Source organism: Tachyglossus aculeatus, chromosome 8 (genome assembly GCF_015852505.1).
Source record: "Tachyglossus aculeatus isolate mTacAcu1 chromosome 8, mTacAcu1.pri, whole genome shotgun sequence".
NCBI lineage: Eukaryota > Metazoa > Chordata > Mammalia > Monotremata > Tachyglossidae > Tachyglossus > Tachyglossus aculeatus.
The window spans coordinates 19,572,337-19,587,152 of NC_052073.1; the positions used below are offsets into that span (position 1 = coordinate 19,572,337).

At 39.7% G+C, this 14,816-nt stretch overlaps 1 long non-coding RNA gene across 2 annotated transcripts in view; it reads left to right on the plus strand.

The window, feature by feature from the left end:
• The window catches only part of LOC119931597, a 39,061-nt gene extending 25,654 nt beyond the window's left edge, over positions 1–13,407 (plus strand). For both annotated transcript variants that reach the window (XR_005452137.1, XR_005452138.1), the window contains 2 exons: positions 11,212–11,399; positions 12,495–13,407. This is a non-coding gene — a long non-coding RNA (uncharacterized LOC119931597). The remainder of the gene's footprint in view (positions 1–11,211; positions 11,400–12,494) is intronic.
• The last annotated feature ends 1,409 nt before the right edge of the window (positions 13,408–14,816 follow it).

A 14,816-nucleotide genomic window follows, 5' to 3' on the forward strand; every position in this document is an offset into this window, starting at 1 on the left:
GATGTAAAATATTAGTAAAAGTGAGCATTCAAAGGTACATTTTTAGCAGCAGCAGCATCTGTGGCAACATTTACTTAGCTTCTAAAATATTTGAAACAAAATATATACTGGACAATGCATGTAGTAAATTGAATGAAACATCATGCCTGCCTACAAGCAGCTCATACTCTAGAGGAGGGAGGCAATTATAGATAAAATTGACTATTAAATATTTAAAAATCTTTAACAAGAAATGCTCTGCAGGATTTCTTGGGGCAGCTATCTCTCCTTCTTCCCCATAGGCCTTCTTGCTCATCCTCCCAGTAAAGGCAAGGATTCCTAACATTCTAAATGTTTCTTAGGTTCTTCTCCTTCACTTGCCCCAGATAAACTCCAATAGGAATCAGGGCTCCAGTGAGGCAATGGTGGACAGTGTCACTCCCATTTAGATCTCACATGACTGTCACTTGGCCATTCCAGTTGTGAAAAGCAATGAGGAGACTGTGGTAGAATGAAACTGGGACTTGAGATCAAGGAAACCTTCATTCCTAATTGGACTTCCCCACTGGTTTTCCCTGTGAATTCAGATGAAACACTTAAGCCTCTGGGATCTCAATGGTAAAGTAAGATTAGCAAATGTACAATCCAACAGGAACACCATGTTTCAGGAGGTATTAGTCACATCTTATAAGTATTCGTGAGCACTGCATAGTCAACACATTTTGATGTCACAAATCTCTCACTTGAAATTTTCTGTTTCTGGAAAAAAATGAAGAAAATGAATAGAACATTACTGGGCTAGCATCTTCCAATAAAATATCAATAATCACAATTATAAATTGACATTTCCTAGAGATACTATTACTCAAGGAATGCATTTTTCCAGAAAGTGGAATAGGAAGAATTTATTTGCTTTTAACAATTATTGTTTGGGCAGCTATAAGAATGTGTATACAAGTAAATACATTTAACCTTTGAAAGAGATTTCATATTTTTTTACAGGGATTGCTCTGCATAAGCTGTTTTGTTCACTGTGTGAACATCCTGAGGTTATCCAGTGAATCTAGGATGAACACAGAATGAACCCAGGATTCAATATCTAAAAAAGCTTTTAAAGCAGTATTATCAATGAAAAGAGCACAGGCCTGGGAATCAGGAGACCTGAATTCTAACGCTGGTTCTACCACTTGCCCTTTGTGTTACCTTGTGCAAGTCACTTAACTTCTCTGTGCCTGACTTTTCTCATTTTTATTTAGTGGGAAATACCCATTTTCCCTATTCTTTAGACTGTGAGCCCTATGTGGGACTGGGTATAATCTGCAGGTATTTTACCTGCCCCAATGCTTAGTAGAGTGCTCAGCACACAGTAAGCACTTAACAAATACCAAATTATAGTTATTATTGTTATCATAACAGTGACACCAAGGGATGGTTGTATAAAGAGGTGGCAGGGGGGTTGTTCTTGGCATCTACTCTCATAGTTAAGATTATAAACTCCTGGAGAGCAAGGAAATTATATTTTGCTCTTATCATATTGCCAAATAGAAGCAACAGCAGGGTCTATTGGATAGAATACGATCCTGGGAGTCAGAAGGATCTGGGTTCTAATTCCAGCTCCACCACTTGTCTGCTGTGTAACCTGGGCAAGTCACTTTCCTTCCCTGGGCCTCAGTTACCTCATCTGTAAAATGGGGATCAAGACTGGGAACCCAATATTGGCAAGGACTGTATCCGACCTAATTACCTTATAGCTACCTCAGTTCTTTTGCACAGTGCCTGGCATGTGGTCAGTGCTTAACAAATACTGCAATTACTGTTATTATTATTTCATGTAAGACCATCGATACAAAAACATGTGGACAAAATAAAAGTGCTATACAAATACAAGAAGAAGATGGAGATGATGAAGTAGTCTAATGGGAAAGTTAACAAGGTAGATTAATGCCAAACATCTCTTGTTCCTGTATTTTTCTTGATTTGCTTAAACACCTGTATGGGTGCCTTGATGTTGAAGAAAAGAGCATGAAGAATAACAAGAAAATGAGAAGAAAGCATCTTAAGGAAGAGGGAAAGCTGCCTTGGAGAAAAAAAGAGATGGTCTGTTCCTGAATTTGTAGGGATGGAAAGCAAGTTATGTCATTAAAATAAGAAAGGATTAGTTCCTAGGACAGCTGAGGAGAGTTGTTACAGTATGGAGCAAGGATGTAATAGATTGCATTAAAATATGGTGAGAAAAGGTCCGGGGTTTTAAAAAGAAATACGTCCCAGGAATCGAAGCATGACAAAAATGGGCAAAATGCACTTGAAAATCAAGATGGTTAATAAAAATAGGGATGCGGATGAGAACAAAAAGAAGCAAGAAAAGGAGAAAGAAGACTGAATAAAATTATCAGATAATCAATCCTGGAGAGAAACTAGAGTTTTACAGAATCCTTAAGTCTGCCTTGGGCAATGCCAAGGTCAGGATGTAAACTGGCAGATGGTGTTGAGATTCTGAGACATGTTTGTTTCAATCATTAATGGCATTTACTGAGCACTTATTGTGTGCAGAGCAATGTACTACGCTCTTGGGAGAGTACAATACAATAGATTCGGTAGACATGACCCTTGCCTACAAGGAACTTACCGCTAATTGGGGAGACAGACATGAAAATAAATTACAGAAGGGGGAATAGGCCAAGTAGAGGGATTTGTACAAAAATACTGTGGGTGGGTTGAGTATCGAAGTGCTTAAGCAGTATGTACAGACTCAAGTGCATAGGTGATGCAGAAAGGAGAGCAAATGGGTTGGAGAAACTAGGGGGCTAGTAAGGGAAGGACTCTTGGAGGAGATGTGATTTTAGTAAAGCTTTGAAAATGGGGAGATTTCGTTTCTGGGTCCTCAGTTTTTCTGATTTAAGCTGCTACAATCCCAGGGTTCCTATAGTGTCATTCATTCATTCAGTCATATTTATTGGATGCATACTGTGTGCTGAACACTGTACTAAGTGCTTGGGAGAGTTTAGTACAATAATAAACAGACACATTCCCTGCCTACTACAAGCTTATAGTCTGGACTGGGGGAGACAGACATTAATATAAATAAACTACAGATATGTACATAAGTGCTATGGGGCTGGGAATGGGGAAGAACAAAGGAAGCAAGTCAGGGTGACACAGAAGAGAGTGGGAGAAGAGGAAAGGGGGGGCATTAGTCAGGGAAGGCCTGCTGGAGGAGATGTGTCTTCAGTAAGGCTTGTCATGGGGTCCCATGGTGCCATAATGATTGTAGGCTCTCACAGTGGTTGTGGAGTCAGGGGGTCTTAGTGGTAGTTACCTGGCAGTTATTTTGCCTTGGAATTTTGATCCAGTGTATGTGGGGACATCAGAATGTAAGGTCATCAACAGTGGCTTTTAAAGGTTGCTGGTGAGGTGAGTAAAGATATATAGAAGAAAAGAATCATTCTCCCTTCTTTCTGTTTATATTATGTACACTATGCAAAGAATAAAGTAGATTCAAGCAGGGCAGAAGAAAAACACAGAAATTAGCCAAATTAACAATAGGCTATTTTGATAATATAAAATATCTTAGTACTACTGCACTTAATACAGTGCTTTGCACACAGTAAGTGCTCAATAAATATGATCGATTGATAATACCACCCCATTGCATGCCAATAGTTTGTAATGGCAAAGCTGATAACAAGAAATGTACAGTACTGAATAGTAGCCTAAATAATAATAATAATAATAATAATGGCATTTATTAAGCACTTACTATGTGCAAAGCAACTACATTGAGACTATGGAAACACATTGTCAAAGACATTATGCCATAGCCCGTTCAGTGTATATGTCTAGGACTTGACAGAGTAGTAGACTTTATATTTTTGCTCCTCAGGATTTTGGCCAAAGGGATGTCTTTGGGGGCATCTATGACTCAAGGAACCAGTGGTAGGATGTCAAGGACTGACTGTGACCCAACTACGAACTCTATACACATCTAAGGAGTAAAAATGGGATTGCCCAGACTCCCGTTACACTCTGTCTTGAAGCATCCTCAGCAACAGGGATTATTGCAGGAAGACCTAAAGAGTCTCAGGGAACCAACCCAGATCAAGGAGGTGTGAATTTGAAAAAGCAGTCACACTCTTCAGTCACCACCTTTTATAAGAGGCTAACTAGTACCAACCTCCCCTCTTCATACACCTTTTGGAATCCTCATTTCAATTTCCCCAGTTCCTTATTTGGACTCTCTTTCAACACCCCAGGCAATGAAATTAAGCTCATTAAATTTGGTACCTAGTGCTGAGCCTATCACTGTAATATTATATTTACCACTCAGATGTAAATAATCCATTAAAATATGTGATGGATGCTTTGCACAGTCTCCAGTTCCTGATACAAATTTCCATATTCATTCCCTATTAATGAGACAGAATGAGGCCCAGCAATTTGTATTTCACCCCTGATAATTAAAGGTGACCTACCTAGCACAGGGCTAGATGAAAAGATTCTACAGAGCAAGCTATATATATAAAAAAGCACCAATTTTCCAGTTGAAAGTGATGACTATTAAAACTATCCCCACTGGTGTTTAGCACTTCAGCAGTGGCCCTTTGTCTGTTTAATTTCACCTGGATACAATAAGCAAAGAGGAATCAAGAGGTTGGAGACACTGAATCAGTGAACATTGTTCTAAGTGCTGGGGCCATTGACCTAACCCCTGGATGGCTAATCTTCTATCTCTCATTTAGTTTTAGAAAATATGGAGCTAAATGTTTAGTTCTAGACCAATGTTTTTCCAGTCTTGACACCAGTTCGGACAAGTAACAAAGTAGGAAAGGGGACCACCTTGTCTTGACTAGTACTAATCCTATAGACAGAATTCTGACTTCTCATATTATAACAAGGAGAAATTCATGAAAATGAAAAAACAGAACCAGTTCTGAATTCCTTTGTACTCTGGGACCATGTGCTTTCTCAAAAAATAGTCTTTTTAAATTTTATTTCTGTGTAACACTCAGATATGCTCATCCAATACCAACAATATTAATATAGTACTAATAACAGGAGAAGTAGAATAAAAGGAAGCAGTTTTTCCTAGCTGACCAATGAAGAGCTTTGCAGCTATTTGATAACAGTGAACAGAGCCTTTGAAGAGGACTGAAATTTGGGTAGATTTAGGCCTACAAAGGAAATTATGAAAATACAAAGAAAAATAGGAGAAGTATTTGAGGTCATTTATGCAAGGGCATAAATCCTTTGCAAAAGAATAGCTAGATGCCATCTGTGGGTTTTTTTTTAATGTTCTAAGCTATCTAGTGGAATTATTTGACTAAATATTAACCCTCTGCAAACAGTAACCCTCTTACAATGCCTCATTTTACAGCAATAGCCAATAAATCCTATCTCTTTATTGAGCTCTCCAGAGATTGCAGGTTGAAGACATTAGCTAATCCATGCAAATGGCTTTTACTTCTTGATAGATGTCTTATTTCAGTGTCATTGGCTTAAAACTTCCATTTAAACAGGAACATCTTTTGGTCAAGGAAATTTCAGCACATTTATGAAGGCTGACTTCATGGAGGTTATCTTAAGTGAATTTGGGGAACAAAGCTGTTCATCACTTTTCTCCGGACAGCTATTCCAGAATGGCATTTCAAATAGTGAATGTCCTCTTTCGTGGACAGGGTTGCCCTCTCCTGGCACAAAGAAGTACATTTGGGATTTAACTACTCGAAGAAAACTTTCCTTGTTACAGCCTGACAGTCAGTCCATCAGTCAACACCATTTTTTGAGTTCTTACTGCATGTGAAGCACTGTACTAACAGTCTTCCCAACCTCAGAATTATTCACACTGTTGAGGTCCCAGATTTATCCTTCCTGCATTCAATTCATTGAAGGTTTCGTGCAAAGACTAGAAAATCAGATTAAGGAGAATATTACAGTATAGATGAGCCTAATGAATTGTTTTACCCATTTCAAGGGTTCCTTGTTTTTATAACAGGAGAATGACTTTTCCAAAGAAGAGTCAAATCTTTTCTAGCAAAGATACTTTGATGTGGGGAAAAAGATAATAGATACTAAAATGCAAATATGGTGCATGCATGATAAAGAAAAAAATAACTTCAGGGCAGCTTGAAGGGTTCAAGGTTGAAATTGACCCTGTTGTCCGGTTTTGGTTTGGGTCAGAAAAATGAACTTTGGTTCTATTTGTTTCTTTGATCTATGCTCAAAGATATTGACTTGAGGTGTAGCTAGCAGTGACAAAACATTCTTTCAAAGGACAAGTTCAGTGCTATATAAATTACTTTTATTTAGTTTGTGGATATAATCAACCAATAACATTTACTGAGCACCTACTGAGTACAGAGACTACATTACATGCTTGAGAGAGTGAAACAGAAAAGCAAATGACATGGTCCCTGTCCTCAAGGAATTTGTACTCTGATCCACATCTCTATACTAGTCTTAAAGGGCTATAAGTTTCTCACACTAAGTAGGCTGAATTTTTTCTCTGGTGTCAGTAAAGGTGATTCTTTGTAAGTATCAAAGGTAGGCCCCATATGCAAGAAGGTGAGGAATTACTTGTGAACTGCTGAGAAGTGAATGAATTATAATAACTACGGTATTTATTAAGCATTTATACTGAGTGAGGCACTGTGGTGAATGCTGGAACAGATAAAGGATAATAAGAAAGAATACAGTCAGCCCCTGCCCCACATTTAAGACATAGGGAAAGCTGGTATTTTATCCCCATTTTATAGTTGAGAACACTTAGGCTCAGAGAGGTTGTGACTTGTTTAAGGATACAGCACAGGCCAGTGGCAGAACTGGGACTGAAATCTAGGTCTCATGACTTCCAGAACCATGATCTTTTCACTAGGCCATGCTGCCTCTCTGTTCTTTCCAAGTGTTAAAGGATACCCTTTAAGCAACATAAAGCTCTCATTAAAATACAAGCACTGCAAACAACAAACATAACAAACGAGGACTGTAGGTTCTGCATTAGCCATTTCATCCACAAATGCATTCATGGGTGAACTTCACCATCAGAAATAATAATAATGATAATCGTGGTGCTTGTTAAACACTTACTATGTACCAAGCACTGTTCTAAGAACTGGGGTAGATACAAAATAGGTCAGATACTGCCCCTTTCCCACCTAGAGCTCAAAATCTAAGGGGGAGGAAAAACATGAGAGCAGATATTGATTCCCTGTTTTACAGATGAGGAAACTGAGACATAAGGAAGTTAAGTGACCTGCCCAAGGTCTCACAGCAGACAAGTGACAGAGCTGGGGTGAGAAGCCAAGTCCTCTGACTCACAGGCCTGTGCTCATTCCGCTAGGCTGTGCTACTTCCCTTAGACTATGAGTCCATGTGGGACAAGGGCAGAGTTTGACCTGAAGCTGATGAAGAAGTTCTGATATCTAAACCACCAACTTAAATTGATGAAATCTTGCTTACATTAACTTAGAAATATAATTGAAGAAGACATTAATGGAGACAGAAATTTAATAATTGTTCAGGGAGAATTATCCTGCCGTAAGGGGCTTGTAGAAGTAACGAGGGCTCCTGTTCAACCTAAATTGGTTAAATTCTTCACTTGAAGTAAAAGCACCACATCTACAGTCAGCAAAGAAAGCTTCGTCTGCCAACCTCTGCAAATACTCATACTCATATTACAACTCTTATTTAACTTTGTGACTGTTCTGTATTACATTAATAAAGATTAAATAGTAGTTTAGTGGTGTTTACCGTTACAGTTTATAGCACATAAATGTATTTTGTGTTACTTTTTCAAGGTTCTTCAATAGATCCTCATTTATAACACATAAATCTACAGGAAAATGCACCCTATGATAGAAAAATTCATGATACAAACACATTTTCAGCCCATCACCCGGTTGAATCATAGGGTATACTTGAATTTTTATTCCTGATTGGATGCTGCCCTTTCTTCATCATCTTCATTATAAGAAGTAAGACTCTTAGATTGGGTGCTCCTTGAGGTTCAGGCACCCTGTCTGATTCTGCATACAGCGATCACTTAATAAATACTATTCCTACTACTAAAGCAACTTAAAAAAACACTCAGTGTTTTCAACAGGTAAACTTCTAAAATTCAGATTAAATGCCATTTCAGGCAGTGATGGACTTTACTTTTAAATGCCTCTGTCACTCATTAATTAAAGTTGTACTTGAGATAAAAATCAGAACCATGGGATAATGATAGCAAATTTGATTTGCCAGAGCCTCACTAATTAATCTTAGTGAGGAGGAAGTCCCTATTTTACACATGAGGAAACTGAGACACATGGAAGTTAAGTGATTTGCCCAAGGTCACACAGCAGGCAAACGGCAGAGCTGGGATGAGCACCCAAGTCCTCTGACTCACAGCCCTGTGCTCTTTCCACTAGGCCATGCTGATTACCTTAGACTGTGGGGGAAAAACCAAAACAAGCTATAAATTCCATATTAACAGAAGATAAGGCTTATTCAACATTAGTGGCATTACTACTGTTTATAGCTTCAATTAAGTCTATAGAATTAATTAGAAACTAGAAATGCCTTACACCTAGATCTACCCTGTACACCAGCTTTTATGACATTTATGTCATGATTTCCTACATTTCCATGCTACAAATGGCCTTTCTTTTAAATTTACAGGTTCCACTTAGTTTAGAAAAGTTAAGCTTTCTTCTTACTTCTCCATTTGTCATCATTATCAGTGGCAGCTACCAGTAAGACCCAAATTCCTGAATGATTACTAGTCATTACATTTTCATTATCACAGAATTAATGGGACCTATTTCATGAACTGCTGAACACCACAAATACCAATCACATTTTTCTGCACCACTCTGAAAGGAGAAATGATACAAACTACTTGTCTCCTTCCTCCCCTAAAGTGGAAGCAATTCTGAGTTATTTCTAGGTACATGGCAAAATTTTCTTATCATTAATAAATGATGATACTTCTGCAGATATTCTAACATATCTAGGACATTAAGACAATTTTGAATCCAACAGTCTATGCTAAAGCTCTAAATAAGTCATAAATCTAAAATTAAACCTCTTTGCTGTAGTGTTTAGAGACTTTAGTGGGCCTAGGTGCAATCATTAAAAAGGAAAATGACTTCAAGGAAAAATGATTTGTTTAAGGAACCTGTAAAGTCCCTAGATTAAAGGAACCATTATCATTATTTATTTTTTGAGGAATGATAGGGTGTAGTACACAGTACTGGGCACTTGGGACCGTACAGTAGAAAGAGAAGAGAAGCCCTCTGTCCTTGAGGAGTTTATGATCTAATTGGCGAGACAAGCTGATGCAAATTCCAAGCATTCAGTAGATATAAGGATACAACTACAGATACAAATGATAAAAAACAAAAATAGACAAAATAGGTAAGCTATACATGAGTGAGAATTGTGTCTATCTACTCTATTGTATCATACTCTCCTAAGAGCTTAGGACAGTGCTCAGCACCCAGTACATATAATTGATTGATTGATTGATTGATACGCATAGCTGATGTGATGATCTTAGCAGGGAGATAGGGATCAATGTAGGCATGCCTTTAATAATAATAATAATGGTATTTGTTAAGCGCTTAATATGAACAAAGCACTGTTCTAAGCACTGTGGGGGGGTACAACGTGATCAGGTTGTCCCACATGGGCCTCACAGTCTTCATCCCCATTTGACAGATGAGGTAACTGAGGTACAGAGAAGTTAAGTGGCTTGCCCAAGGTCACACAGCCAAGTGGTGGAGCCAGGATTCGAACCCATGACCTCTGACTCCCACGCCCTCGCTCTTTTCACTGAGCCACGCTGCTTCTCTACACTGCTGAGCCTTCTGCCTTTGGCTGGGGTGGGTTTCTGGGAGGAATTTGAAAATAGCCAGGAATGTGGTTTGGCACATTTTAGGGTGGGTAGGGGAAGTCCTGTAAAAGTGGAAGTCCTATATCAGGGGAAAAACATGAGCAATTGGCCAGAACAAGGTACAGTTACAAAGTTAGTGGGAGAAGAGAGTGGATAGATGAAAAGAAACATCTTCTGAAGGAGTTTAGATCCAGCCCTGGGGTATATCTGTGGTAATCACATCAGACACAGTCTGTCTCATTCATTCATTCAATCATATTTACTGAGCACTTACTATGTGCAGAGCACTATACCAAATGCTTGGGAGAGTACAATACAACACTAAACAGACACATTTCCCACCCACAACGAGCTTACAGTCCCACACAACAGGTCGTAGTCTAAGTGGGAGGGAAAATGGGTACCTCATCCCAGTTCCAAAAGAAATGCATGCAGGGGCCGATGGGGTTAAGGCCCAGGGATGCCAGGCTAATGGAGGCTCCCCTAGACCTCAGAATACAGCCCTCAACCATGAGAGTTGCTGCCCCCGTTTACTGCAGCCGCCTCCCAAAGTCGCTCTTAGGCAGAGCTGATGGTTTCCGCTTCCCACCTCTATCACTCACCTTTCTCTCCCAGGAAGCTCTAAGTGGTTTGCAGGAAAGCATCTGGGAGCCTCACAGGAGTAGTGCAGCCGCCAATGTTCCCAGTCTAGCTCAGAAGACCACGGCTCAGCCTTTGTAAGTCAAGAAGGGGTGGGAGCCCCCAGACCTACAAGGAAAGTAGCTGGAGGACCACCCTCTTCACCAGTCCCCTTCTCCCTTTCCCCTGGACCCAAATTCCTGGTTGTGTGGGAGTCGAGCAATTAGCAATTGGTAATGTGAGCAGTGTTTTAGACACATACTTGGCAGCTCTTGGAATGCATCAGTCCCTTCTGGGTTGTGAGATGGCTGTTAGGGAACCAAAGAGGAGTGGGGAGGTTCCTCATGGGGAGCTTATTTTGGATCCCCATGATTCCAAATAGTTCCTGTCTCTCTCTCACACACACAAACACAGTGAAACTTGTACTAGACTGCCCAGAGTGCATGTGAGTGTGGGTGGGTGGGACGGGAGGTGGTGAGAGAGAGAAGAGTGACTTCAGGATGGGGTCAGAGTCAGAGTAAGGCAGGAAAGGTGACTCCAGTGTTGTTCCAGTTATGGACAAGGGCCACACTAGCAGAGTGGAGCTACTTTAAGTAAATTTAGTTTGTAAAGCTTTTTTTTTAAATGGTGTTTGCTTGGGATGGGACATATATGGGGAAAACGGTAAAAAAAAAAATGGAAAGCCTTATAAAATGGCAAGAGTTCATGTTAAACTAACCTGAATATATGGTTCCTCACCCTAGACCCCTGCTTAGCCCCACCAGACTAGGAAAGTGACAAAACGGTCAGACTCATGGTGGAAAGGCCCTCTGATCCTTTGTCAGACAAGGAGGACTGGGGCCCTCATGAAGCCAGGCAACAGCACACTGTTGTGCACGCAGTTTGCTTTGTCCACCGGTGCCAGGACTACAGTTCCCAGCAGCCTCTGGGGGTAAGTTTGTCTGTACAAAGTATGCCCATGTGACTTCCCTCCTTTCCTCTAACCTCCCATCCCTCGGAAATCAAGTTACGCCTCCTGCTACTGTGCTGGGCTTAGACGAAGCCCTCCCTTGCCCTAGTAAGTGTTGTTGTAAAAGGTGGACTTAAACTTTGGGATAATGATTCTATTATAATTCAGTCAAGAATTTCTAAAAGTAGAAAGTTCTAGGAATAAAAAGAAAAGTGTCCAAGTTGACCAGCAGTGTTAAATACACTGAGAGAAACTGTATTCTGTCACAGACATATCCAAATATGCAAAATATTTCCCCTAACATTAGTAGTTTTCCATGAACTTTTTGTTTGTAATGACTCAGTCATTAGTCATGACACCCAGAGTATTTCCCCAATCAACGACAATCATGTTTGCTTTCTCGATTCTCCAGTAGATCACCCTGAAGTCAATAAAGAAAGCTAAGAAAACAAAAAGGGTGACTGCTTCTGTTCCTCATGCCCTAACATGGTACTTTTCCTCTGTGTTTAAAACACAGGAATTTCCTTTGAAAATTACAAGAACATGATAATAGTTCTGAGAAACTTCTTATCAACTTTCAGCTCTAAAACAGTTTCTGTAGTCCTTCTTTTCTGAATATTTGCAGTTTGCTTTTACCATTGTGAATAATATGGTGATAATATTAATAATACCGGTACTCACCACAAAATATGCAGATCACCAAGAAATAAATAAAGAAAGCTAAGAAAACAAAAAGGGTGGCTACTTCTGTTCCTCATACCCTAATGTGGTACTTTTCCACTGTGATTAAAACACAGAAAGTTTCTTTGAAAACTATGAGAACATGATATTGGTTCTCAGAGAAACTTTCTGTCAACTTGCAGCTCTAAAACTGTTTGTGTAGTCCTTCTTTTCTGAATACTTGCAGTTTGCTTTTACCATTGTAAATAATAATGATAATATTGATAATAATAGTACCCATTAACTCTCGTATATAATGTAGCACTTGTTGTATACCAAGCACTGTACTAAGCATTGGGCACGGTATGGTATTTAATGTGTAAAAACAGGATACTCACTCCTCTTTTTTTGCACCAGATAAGGTTGATGTATCCTGGCACTTCTCTGCCCTCCCTCTAAACAAACTGGAGATGCTGGAAGACTGCCTGACATAAATCCAGCTGCTTGACTTCATTGATTACATCATGCAAACACGTGCACAGAAGAAGCTTTGTTCTATAAGATCAAGGTTTATCTAAGAAAGCATTTATTCAAATGTTCAGGCTGAAGAGGAGTCACACATGCCCCACAATTAACTTTTTGTTTCTGAGTAAGCCCCTGGGGTTACTAACTGTGAATGAGTGGCATGCTGAAAGACACAAGGTTTGAAATTGTAAATACTAGGGCAAGACACTTATTAGAATACAGAAAATTCAAGTTTTGGTGGGGATAAAGGTTTACTTTGGGGCAGGGAACACGTCTACCAACTCGTTTGTATTATATTCTCCTGAGCTCTTACTGCACGCAATAAGCACTAAGTAAATACCTCTGATTTATTGGTAATGCTTTTTAAAAATAATATTTTAAGGTAGTTATGTCCCTGGGAATAACTCAAAGTCCTTCGTAAGCCCCTCACCATCTATCCAACCAGGGGGCTATTTATCCATTCATTCATTCATTCAGTAATATTTATTGAGTGCTTACTGTGTGCAGAGCACTGTACTAAGCTCTTGGGAGAGTACAATTTAACAATGAACAGATGCATTCCCTGCCCACAATGAGCTTACAACCTAGCTGCCTGTTCCTAGTATGCCTATGACTCCAGCTGCCTTTATATCAGCCATTTTAATTTAAAAACTTCAGCCTTCCTCCACCTAAGGGCTCAGAAACAGGGCCTTCTGTTCACAGATACATGGAAGGGGAACAGAGTGGCTTTCACTCCCTCAGTGCCCCTTGCCCCACAGCACTTACATACATTTCTGTAGTACATTTATTTATATTAATGTCTGTCTCCTCCTCTAGACTGTAAGCTTGTTGTGGCCGGGAAGGTGTCTACCAACTCTGTTATATTGCAGAGCTGAGTACAGTGTTCTGTACCCAGTAATTGTTCAATAAATATGATTGATCGCGTGAATGATTGATTTAGAGATGGGTAGGGAGCCAGAGGATCCCCCCTGGAAAAATGCTCTAGGTTTGGGTGACTTCAGATAATAATAATAATAACAATAATAATTGTAAAGCATGCACATAGTAAGTGCAGAGCAATGTACTAAGCCCTGGGAGAAAATGCATTTGTGGGAATTAAACATGATCCTTGTCTCTCATGGGGCTTATGAGTAAGTAGGGGCAAGGGATTGGAGATAGAAACAACAGGAGTGGTGAAACAGTAAAACATAATGCAAACAAATAGAATAGGCTCCAAGTTTCCCTAGAGATGGAGGAGTCCGAGAGCACATTGAAGCAAGCCAAGAGTAGGAATCCTCAGTGGCTGGAGGGAAGGTGGTGGTTACATGGTGCTTTTCTCATGCATCCATTCATTCATTTAATCGTATTTATTGAGTGCTTACTGTGTGCAGAGCACTTTACTAAGCACTTGGAAAATACAATTCAGAAACAAAGAGAGATAATCCCCGCCCACACCAGGTTTACAGTCTAGTCGATCAGTCAGTCAATTGTAGTTATTGAGCTATTACTGTGTGGAGAGCATTGTACTAAGCATTTGGGAGAGTACAATATAAAAATATAACAGACACTTTCCCTGCCCACAACGAGCTGACAGTCTAGAAAGGGAGGCAGATATTTTTATAAATAAATAAATTATGAAAATGTACTTAAATGCTGTGGGTCTGGAAGGGGGGAGGAATTAAGGGAGCAGATCAGGGCGACGCAGAAGGGAATGGAAAAAAAGGAAAAGTGGGCTTAGTTAAGGAAGGCCTCTTGGAGGAGATGTGCCTTCAATAAACCAGATTATTTAGTGGCTGAGGATCAGGGCTTCTGAATAGGGAGGCTCTCTCCAAGCTTAAGCCCTTGGCTATCTCTCAAATACCCAGTAGGTGGTGTTGTAAACCTTAGAATAAAGGCCTTAGCATTTACAAATGGAATTAGCTCAGTAACTAAGTGAGCATTTTAATTCTTGTGAAAAGATTGGACATGAGTACCCCTCACTAGAGATACATACAGATATAGATTAGTCTCCTAGATATAGATTAGTCTCCTACCTCCAATTAGAACTTTTGAATGATTGTTGTTTTTGTGTTCAAGTGTACCAAAATTGGGGAACGCCACATAATAGAAAACTATGGTTCCAGGGAAAATTCAAGTTTCCAGGGAATATTGTATTTGGAGTCATCTGGAAACGCTTCCTATCTCTTCTTACCCACCTATCTCTTCTGTTCTTCAACCTCTTCTGTTCTTCAGCCT